Here is an 11414-nt window from a genome sequence, read left to right on the forward strand (position 1 = left end):
TAGAGCATTTAGTAACCCAAAGAGGTGCTGGACACCAAGGTCTGAAGGAAAGAAAATAAATAAACTATATGCCTGTGGTGTGTATGTATGGGGGAGAGACTTGAGTAAGTAAGTCCTTAGGGGTGCTTCAACACCTAGCACCTTGAACCAACTGGTTCGGGAGTGTTGGCTAAAAGCTTATCCTAAAGAGTTGCCCCCTTACAAAACACTTAGCCTAAATAACACAAACAGCCCTTGAAATAACAATAAAAGGATCAATAAATAAAGGTCTCATGGGATATAACAAAGTGAGTATTTTAGGAGGTGATAAAGGTCTGAAAGCCAGTAGTGGAATGAACCTAAGTTGCTATGCATGAAACCACCATAAAATCAGTAATATGACTTCCACAAGAATGACTCATTTCTCTGGAGATTCCATTCATCATTCTCTTGTTCCAGTACTTGCTTAGGGACAAGCAAGCTTTAAGTTTGGTGTTGTGATGCAAGGACATTTTGGCCAGTTTTACTGACCTTTTCTTTACTGTTTTTAGGAAATTTCATGCATTTTCTTAGGAAATAAGTTAGTTTTGGGCAGATATTCACTCAGACCTTGATTCAAGCATACATTGTGCATTTTACATTATTTCATGAGGATTTTGCATGATTTTAATGACAAAATTGTATATTGCATTACCCATGACTTGGACTAGAACTTTGATGCTCTCTATTGCTTGATTTCAGGACCAAAGGAAGCAAGGAATGGGAGGTAACTTGCAAAGTTAAGGAATTGCCAAAAACACTCTCAAAAGCCATCAATGCCCACGTTAAAGAGTCACGTTAACTAAGTTAACGTGAACTCTAACGTGGAGAAGAGAAGTTGAGCCAACGTTAGTGACACTCAACATTGTCACTAACGTTGGCAATTGCTCACAAATGGCCACGTTAGAAGCCATGTTAACCTAGTTAACGTGGCCTCTAACGTTAAAGGGGGAAGAGAAGCCAACGTTAGTGACACTCAACATTGTCACTAACGTTGGCCTAAGGTGCAAAGAGCCACGTTAACTCCCACGTTAACTTGGTTAACGTGGGAGCTAACGTAAGAGATGGAGAGTTGTCGACAACGTTAGTGACACTCAACATTGTCACTAACGTTGGAGCAACCACACAACCCCCAAGAGCCACGTTAACTTCCACGTTAACTTGGTTAACGTGGAAGCTAACGATGAGGAATGAAGAATGAGCCAACGTTAGTGACACTCAACATTGTCACTAACGTTGGGATGGCTAAGAATGGCCACGTTAGAAGCCACGTTAACCTAGTTAACGTGGACTCTAATGTGAGACCTAGGGGCACACTTGAACGTTAGTGACAATGTTGAGTGTCACTAACGTTCTCGAAGGTTGGCAAAAGCCACGTTAGAAGCCACGTTAACCTAGTTAACGTGAGCTTTAACGTGAAGCAAGGAGGGGCACACTTGAACGTTAGTGACAATGTTGAGTGTTACAAACGTTCTCGAAGGCTAACAAGGCAACGTTAAAAGCCACGTTAACCCAGTTAACGTGAGGCAAAGGGGTGCATGGCAACGTTAGTGACAATGTTAAGTGTCACTAACGTTCTCGAACTTGTATTCTCACTAAATGATAAAAACCCCTAACGTCTTGAGCTAAAGTCTATGCCCACTTCACACTATCTCTCTGCAAGTAAGCCAAGCCCAATTGAAGAAAGGAACTGCTTCAAGTTCAAAGATCCAGAGGCCCAAGACTTGAAGAGCTAACTAGAAGCTGAGAAGAGTAGTATATATAGGAGTAGTTTTGAAAGAGAAAGGAGTTTTTGGAAGGAGCTAGGACAGAAAACTACTCTCTGTATTTACTTTCTTTGTACTTCTAGCTTTATCATGTATTCTCCATCTTTGACTTTGATTTCTAGAGCTATGAACAACTAAAACCCTTCATTGGGTTAGGGAGCTCTATTGTAATTTGATGGATCAATACTAATTTTCTTATTCTTCTTCTATCTTTCTTTTTGATTTTACTTGAAAGCTTTCGATCTTCATCCAATTGGATAGTTATCTTGGAAAAGAAGCTATTCAAACATGGATTTCTTCGGATCCTTGAAAGAGGAATGAAGAGATTAGCTAGAAATGCTTTCTCATGCTGGACCAAATTGAGTGTGGATGGGTATGTGGCTATAACCCTCTAAGCATTTGATTTGGGAACTGCATGTGGTATAATCAGTGACCACACTTCATCTCTTCTCATGAGCAATTGACCAAGGAATTGGCTATTGATCAAGATTTGAGAGATTGAATTGCAAGAAATTGTGATTCAATCACTTAAGATTGCCAAGGAGATCAATGAGTGCATTGATTGAGGAAGAGATGAAAATGAAATTGATCCGGAGAATGCAACATCTCCTAAGCCCAATGAACTCCCCATTTCTGATCTTACCCATTCTCTTTATTTTCTGCAATTTACTTTTATGAGCAATTCCCCCATTCCCATTTACAATTCTGCTATTTACTTTCAGTCATTTACTTTCCTGTCATTTTAATTTCTGCAATTATCAACTCTATTCATGGATTCGCTCAACTAGATTATTCCTCTAATTAAAGTTGCTTGATCAATCAATCCCTGTGGGATTCGACCTCACTCTATTGTGAGTTTTTACTTGACGACAAATTCGGTACACTTTCCGAATGGGAATTTGTTGTAGTATAGTGGTGACATAAACTTGATCGGGGGAAAATTTGTCTCGCAACAAATCTCCTTTCGGCAAGTGTACCGAATTGTCGTCAAGTAAAACTCACAATAGAGTGAGGTCGAATCCCACAGAGATTAACGGATTAAGCAATCAATGGTTAATTGATTATCCTAGTTAGACGATTCAGACTTGGATGAGGAGTAGCAGGAATTGTAAATTGACAGAAAAGTAAAGAAAGCAATAAAGTGCAGAAAAGTAAAATGGCAAGAAAAGTAAATGTAAGAACTAAAAATAAAATGAACATTGGGATTGAGAGATATTGCAATCCTCCGGATCAAGTTCATTCTCATCTCTTCCTCAATCAATGCACTCATTGATCTCCTTGGCAATCTTAAGTGATTGAATTACAATTTCTTGTAATTCAATCTCTCAAATCTTGATTAATAGCCAATTTCTTGGTCAATTGCTCATGAGAAGAGATGAAGTATGGTCACTGATTATACCACATGCATTTCCCAAATCAAGTGTTGAGAGGATTTTAGTCACATATCCATCCAAACCCAATTTGGTCCAGCATGAGAAAGAATTTCTAGCTTGATCCCTTCATTCCTCTTTCAAGGTTCAAAAGAGATCCAAGTATGAATAGCCTCTTTTCCAAGATAACTACCCAATTGGATGAAGATCGAAATCTCTCTAGTAAAATCAAGAGAAAAGAAAGAAGAAGAAGAATAAGAACTACACTTAATCCATTGAATCACAATAGAGCTCTCTAACCCAATGTAAAGAGTTAGTTGGTCATTGCTCTACCAAAATAGAAAAGAAAGGAAGTGCAGAAAAAGTAAAGATGAAGATTAAAACTAAAATTGAAACTTCAAAATTCATAAATGAAAAGTACAAACTAGAATTAAACTACTACTAAGAAAAAGAAAAGAAAAGAAAAGGAAGAAGAGTGGTTGAGGGGAGCGGTCCGAAGACCCACTCCCCTTGGAGTGTGCCAATTCACAGAAGTTCGAATTGGTCTTCACTATCTCCCCCTTCCTTCAATTCTCCCCTCTCTCGAATTACTTGAATGTAAAAACTAAGGCCTTTATATAGGCTCTCCTAAATTACAAAATGAAAGCAAATTACACTTAAATGAAAATTCATATTCTAGATGCTTCTTGTGGCCTTGATTGGTTGACAATTGTGGGCTTGCTTGCTTGAGCTTTGAAGTGGACTTGAGAGAGAAGTGATCCAATTGAGGCCCATGGTGAAATGCTGCCCAGTTGGTGTTTTTGGGGCTTAAAAGATGCATCTGGTTTGTGCTCCAATTTCATGCCTACTATAGATGTATATCGTTGGAAAGCTCTGAATGTCAGCTTTCTAACGCAACTGGAATCACCACAATTAGAGTTTTGTGGCTCAAGTTATGCATGTTTGAAGAAGGCATGGTCAGGCTGTCAGGTACCACGTTAACTTCCACGTTAACTAAGTTAACGTGGGAGTTAACGTGGCTCATGGTGGCATGTGTGGCTCCTTCCAACGTTAGTGACAATGTTGGGTGTCACTAACGTTGGCGAGCACCTTCTTTTTTCACACGTTAGCCTCCACGTTAACTAAGTTAACGTGGAAGTTAACGTGGCTCCTTGGGGGGTTGTGTGGTTGCTTCCAACGTTAGTGACAATGTTGGGTGTCACTAACGTTGTCGACCACTTTGTTCCTTCACGTTAGCTTCCACGTTAACTAGGTTAACGTGGGAGTTAACGTGGCTTAATGTGCTTTGGCCAACGTTAGTGACAATGTTGAGTGTCACTAACGTTGGCTTCCCCCCTTCCTTCTTAACGTTAGAGGCCACGTTAACTAGGTTAACGTGGACTCTAACGTGGCCACTCATGAGCTTGGTCCAACTTTAGTGATAATGTTGGCTCCATTTCCTTTCTTTAAAGTTAATGCCACTAACTTTTCTCACTCACGTTGTGGCTTTCCTTCCTTCCACGTTAGTGCCCACGTAGCCACTAACGTGGCTCTTCTCTTCTTCTTTTGGCCTGAAATCAATCAAACAAAGTGCATCAAAGTCTTGCTCTTAATCATGGGATCATGCATCATCCAATTTATCATTCAATTTATGCATAATTCTCATGAAATCATTCAAAATTCACAATGTTTGCTTGAATCAAGATGTAAGTGAATATCTACCCAAAACTAGCTTATTTCCTAAGAAAATGCATGAAACTACCTTAAAAACAGTAAAGAAAAGGTCAGTAAAACTGGCCAAAATGCCCTGGCATCACAACACCAAACCTAAAGCTTGCTTGTCCCTAAGCAAGTACTGGAACAAGAGAATGATGAATGGAATGCCAAGAGAAATGAGTCATTCTTGTGGAAGTCATGTCCCTGGTTTTATGGTGGTTTCATGCATAGCAACTTAGGTTCATTCCTGGCTTTTAGACCTTTATCATGTCCTCGAATACTTACTGTGATTGCATCCCATGAGACTTTTATTCATTGATCCTTTTATTGTCATTTCAGAGCTTATTTTTGTTCTTAAGCTAAGTGCTCTGTAAGGGGGCAACTCTTTAAAAATAAGCTTTTAGCCAACACTCCCGAACCAGTTGGTTCAAGGTGCTAGGTGTTGAAGCACCCCTAAGGACTTACTTGCTCAAGTCTCTCCCCCATACATACACACCACAGGCATATAGTTTATTTATTTTCTTTTCTTGAGACCTTGGTGTCCAGCACCTCTTTGGGTTACTAAATGCTCTGTAGTAAAGGTTACTCTTGATAGTGGACTTTCAGCTGATAATCCCGAGTTAGTTAACCCAAGTTACCAAGTGATAAGGCACCCCTAAGAGCTTATTCATCCAAGTAGATCCCTCACACAGGAGCACCACAGACACTTGCCTCAAGATTAAAACCATTGGTGCCTAGCCTTATTGCTTACCCTTTTTCTTTTATTTTTTGTTCACTTTCATTGTTCTTTCCTTCTTTCTTATTAGGATCTTCTTATTTAGCTAGTCTCATGGGGTGTGTCTCAAGCATAGTATTCATGACAGATAGTTGTCTTCCCACCCTTGTGGTTGAACCAACTTAGCTAACTTATGACCACACCACAAACTCATGAACTCATTCCATAGTATGAACTTTACTCTGGTCTTTTAAAAACACTCATTCTCCTTTCATTTGATTCAAAAGGGACAAGCATACAAGTAAGCAAAGTAAGGATGCAATAATGACATTCAGACTAGAAAACACAGCCTTAGTCAATAAAAAGTTTAAAAGACAGAATTGACATGCTTATTTACAATGAACAGGCACACATACATACAAAGAACTTAGAAGACAATCATGCAATTGAATGTACTGGAAATAAGTAAGAGGAAAAAGGAACTTTACCACCTTGTAGTTCATCTTTATTGTTGTTGCCCTTCTTCTCCTACTTTTTTCCCTTCCTACACCAATTTAGACTAATTGCTTGTCTTCAAGCAGCAAATAAAACAGTGGTGGTGGGGTCTATGATGGGTCATGAACGTCTTACATACTGAAATGTAAGTGATGTATGTGGTTAAGCAAGCAAAAATTAAGGATAACACTGCAAGCCTAAGAAGCAAAGGCATTATGATTATACAAACAAGTGGTGTTGCTGGATACATTGCATAGAAAAATAAGTGGCACACCAAACTTAGTGTGACACTTTCTCTTAGAATTGATGCAAGTATCCAGAAAGATTGAAAACAGATTGTTGCAGGGCAACACCAAACTTTGAATGTGATCATATGCCAAATTTATTTGGAAAGAAGCTGAGTAAAGAACTGTTGTATTAATAACAAAATCACCAAGAGCCAAAGCTGTCACGAATAGGGGCTTCTTGCTGAGGCATTAACACAAACAGTTAGAGAGCATTGAAAATAAAGAACTAAAGCAATTACATGAATAAAGCAAAACAAAAGAAAATGTCTAATCTAGGTAATCAACCAACTGGTAGTTTGTTAATCACAATTAATCCCTGGCAACGGCGCCATAAACTTGATCGGGGTAAAATTTGTCTCTCAACAAATTCCCATTCGGCAAGTGTACCGAATTTGTCGTCAAGTAAAAACTCACAATAGAGTGAGGTCGAATCCCCCAGGGATTGATTGATCAAGCAACTTTAATTAGAGGAATAATCTAGTTGAGCGAATCCATGAATAGAGTTGATAATTGCAGAAATTAAAATGACAGGAAAGTAAATGACTGAAAGTAAATAGCAGAATTGTAAATGAGAATGGGGGAATTGCTCATAAAAGTAAATTGCAGAAAATAAAGAGAATGGGTAAGATCAGAAATGGGGAGTTCATTGGGCTTAGGAGATGTTGCATTCTCCAGATCAATTTCATTTTCATCTCTTCCTCAATCAATGCACTCATTGATCTCCTTGGCAATCTTAAGTGATTGAATCACAATTTCTTGCAATTCAATCTCTCAAATCTTGATCAATAGCCAATTCCTTGGTCAATTGCTCATGAGAAGAGATGAAGTGTGGTCACTGATTATACCACATGCACTTCCCAAATCAAATGCTTAAGGGTTATAGCCACATACCCATCCACACTCAATTTGGTCCAGCATGAGAAAGCATTTCTAGCTAATCTCTTCATTCCTCTTTCAAGGATCCGAAGAGATCCATGTTTGAATAGCTTCTTTTCCAAGATAACTATCCAATTGGATGAAATTCGAAAGCTTTCAAGTAAAATCAAAAAGAAAGATAGAAGAAGAATAAGAAAATTAGTATTGATCCATCAAATTACAACAGAGCTCCCTAACCCAATGAAGGGTTTTAGTTGTTCATAGCTCTAGAAATCAAAGTCAAAGATGGAGAATACATGATAAAGCTAGAAGTACAAAGAAAGTAAATACAGAGAGTAGTTCTCTGTCCTAGCTCCTTCCAAAAACTCCTTTCTCTTTCTAAACTACTCCTATATATACTACTCTTCTCAGCTTCTAGTTAGCTCTTCAAGTCTTGGGCCTCTGGATCTTTGAACTTGAAGCAGTTCCTTTCTTCAATTGGGCTTGGATTACTTGCAGAGAGATAGTGTGAAGTGGGCATAGACTTTAGCTCAAGACGTTAGGGGTTTTTATCATTTAGTGAGAATACAAGTTCGAGAACGTTAGTGACACTTAACATTGTCACTAACGTTGCCATGCACCCCTTTGCCTCACGTTAAAGCCCACGTTAACTGGGTTAACATGGCTTTTAACATTGCCTTGTTAGCCTTCGAGAATGTTAGTGACACTCAACATTGTCACTAACGTTCAAGTGTGCCCCTCCTTGCTTCATGTTAAAGCTCACGTTAACTAGGTTAACGTGGCTTCTAACGTGGCTTTTGCCAACCTTTGAGAACGTTAGTGACACTCAACATTGTCACTAACGTTCAAGTGTGCCCCTAGATCTCACGTTAGAGTCCACGTTAACTAGGTTAACGTGGCTTCTAACGTGGCCATTCTTAGCCATCCCAACGTTAGTGACAATGTTGAGTGTCACTAACGTTGGCTCATTCTTCATTCCTCATCATTAGCTTCCACATTAACCAAGTTAACGTGGAAGTTAACGTGGCTCTTGGGGGTTGTGTGGTTGCTCCAACGTTAGTGACAATGTTGAGTGTCACTAACGTTGTCGACAACTCTCCATCTCTTACGTTAGCTCCCACGTTAACCAAGTTAACGTGGGAGTTAACGTGGCTCTTTGCACCTTAGGCCAACGTTAGTGACAATGTTGAGTGTCACTAACGTTGGCTTCTCTTCCCCCTTTAACGTTAGAGGCCACGTTAACTAGGTTAACGTGGCTTCTAACGTGGCCATTTGTGAGCAATTGCCAACGTTAGTGACAATGTTGAGTGTCACTAACGTTGGCTCAACTTCTCTTCTCCACGTTAGAGTTCATGTTAACTTAGTTAACGTGACTCTTTAACGTGGGCATTGATGGCTTTTGAGAGTGTTTTTGGCAATTCCTTAACTTTGCAAGTTACCTCCCATTCCTTGCTTCCTTTGGTCCTGAAATCAAGCAATAGAGTGCATCAAAGTTCTAGTCCAAGTCAAGGGTAATGCAATATACAATTTTGTCATTAAAATCATGCAAAATCCTCATGAAACAATGTAAAATGCACAATGTATGCTTGAATCAAGGTCTGAGTGAATATCTGCCCAAAACTAACTTATTTCCTAAGAAAATGCATGAAATTACCTAAAAACAGTAAAGAAAAGGTCAGTGAAACTGGCCAAAATGCCCTGGCATCAATATTCACTCTTTTTGAGTTTGAAAGGGACCTCGGGGATCACCTTCTTCATGGCCACAACTTCATAGAAGTGGTCTTGATGCACCCTTGAGATGAATCTCTCCATCTCCCATGACTCAGAGGTGGAAGCTTTTGCCTTCCCTTTCCTCTTTCTAGAGGTTTCTCCGGCCTTGGGTGCCATAAATGGTTATGGAAAAACAAAAAGCAATGCTTTTACCTCACCAAACTTAGAAGGTTTGCTCGTCCTCGAGCAAAAGAAGAAAGAAGAGAGTAGATGAAGAAAAAATTAGAGGAGATGGAGGGGGCTTTGTGGTTCGGCCAAGGGGGAGAAGTAGTGTGTAGATTGTGTGAAAATGAAGGAGTGAAGATGGGTTTATATAGGAGTGGAGAGGGGGTGTATGGTTCGGCCATGTATGGGTGGGTTGGGAGGGAAAGTGGTTTGAATTTAAATGGTGAGGTAGGTGAGGTTTTATGAAGGATGGATGTGAGTGGTGAAGAGAATGGTACGATTTGATAGGTGAGGGGTTTTTGGGGAAGATGTGTTGAGGTGATTGGTGAATGGAGAAGAAGAAGAGAGAGTGGTGGGGTAGGTGGGGATATTGTGGGGTCCACAGATCCTGAGGTGTCAAGGATAATTCATCCCTGCACCAAGTGGCGAGCAAAATTGCTCGTTTTGCCAATCCTGGCGTTAAACGCCGGGCTGGTGCCCATTTCTGGCATTTAACGCCAGCTTGATGCCCATTCCTAGCGTTAAACGCCAGTCTAGTGCCCCTTTCTGGCGTTAAACGCCCAGAATGGTGCCAGACTGGGCGTTAAACGCCCATTTGCTGCCCTTACTGGCGTTTAAACGCCAACTAAACACCAGCAAGGTTTTCCTCTAGGGTGTGCTGTTTTTCTTTCTATTTTTCATTCTATTTTTGCTTTTTCAATTGATTTTGTGACTTCCCATGATCATCAACCTACAGAAAATATAAAATAACAAAGGAAAATAGATAAATATAACATTGGGTTGCCTCCCAAGAAGCGCTTCTTTAATGTCAGTAGCTTGACAGTGGGCTCTCATGGAGCATCACAGATACTCAGAGCAATGTTAGAACCTCCCAACACCAAACTTAGAGTTTGAATGTGGGAGTTCAACACCAAACTTAGAGGTTGGTTGTGGCCTCCCAACACCAAACTTAGAGTTTGACTGTGGGGGCTCTGTTTGACTCTGTTTTGAGAGAAGCTCTTCATGCTTCCTCTCCATGGTAACAGAGGGATATCCTTGAGCCTTAAACACAAAGGATTCTTCATTCACTTGAATGATCAATTCTCCTCTGTCAACATCAATCACAGCCTTTGCTGTGGCTAGGAATGGTCTGCCAAGAATGATGGATTCATCCATGCACTTCCCATTTTCTAGGACTATGAAATCAGCAGGGATGTAATGGTCTTTAACCTTTACCAGAACATCCTCTACAAGTCCATAAGCTTGTTTTCTTGAATTGTCTGCCATCTCTAGTGAGATTCTTGCAGCTTGCACCTCAAAGATCCCTAGCTTCTCCATTACAGAGAGAGGCATGAGGTTTATACTTGACCCTAAGTCACACAGAGCCTTCTCAAAGGTCATGGTGCCTATGGTACAAGGTATTGAAAACTTCCCAGGATCCTGTCTCTTTTGAGGTAATCTCTGCCTAGTCAAGTCATCCAGTTCTTTGGTGAGCAAAAAAGGTTCGTTCTCCCAAGTCTCATTACCAAATAACTTGTCATTTAGCTTCAGTAACATTTTCGTCCTCTTCAGAGGAAGAATACTCATCAGAGCTCATGAATGGCAGAAGTAAATCCAATGGAATCTTTATGGTCTCATTATGAGCCTCAGATTCTCATGGTTCCTCATTAGGGAACTCATTGGAGGCCAGTGGACGTCCATTGAGGTCTTCCTCAGTGGCGATCACTACCTCTTCCTCTTCTCCAAGTTCAGCCATGTGGGTCATGTTAATGGCCTTGCATTCTCCTTTTGGATTCTCTTCTGTATTGCTTGGAAGAGTACTAGGTGGGAGTTCAGTAATTTTCTTGCTCAGCTGTCCCACTTGTGCCTCCAAATTCCTAATGGAGGACCTTGTTTCAGTTATGAAACTTTGAGTGATTTTGATTAGATCAGAGACCATGGTTGCTAAGTCAGAGTGGTTCTGCTTAGAATTCTCTGTCTGTTGCTGAGAAGATGATGGAAAAGGCTTGCCATTGCTAAACCTGTTTCTTCCACCATTATTGTTGTTGAAACCTTGTTGAGGTCTCTGTTGATCCTTCCATGAGAGATTTGGATGATTTCTCCATGAAGGATTGTAGGTGTTTCCATACGGTTCTCCCATGTAATTCACCTCTTCCATTGAAGGGTTCTCAGGATCATAAGCTTCTTCTTCAGATGAAGCGTCCTTAGTATTGCCTGGTGCAGCTTGCATTTCAGACAGACTTTGAGAAATTATATTGACTTGCTGAGTCAATATTTT

The sequence above is a fragment of the Arachis stenosperma genome, chromosome 3 (genome assembly GCF_014773155.1).
Source record: "Arachis stenosperma cultivar V10309 chromosome 3, arast.V10309.gnm1.PFL2, whole genome shotgun sequence".
NCBI classification, from domain to species: Eukaryota; Viridiplantae; Streptophyta; class Magnoliopsida; order Fabales; family Fabaceae; genus Arachis; species Arachis stenosperma.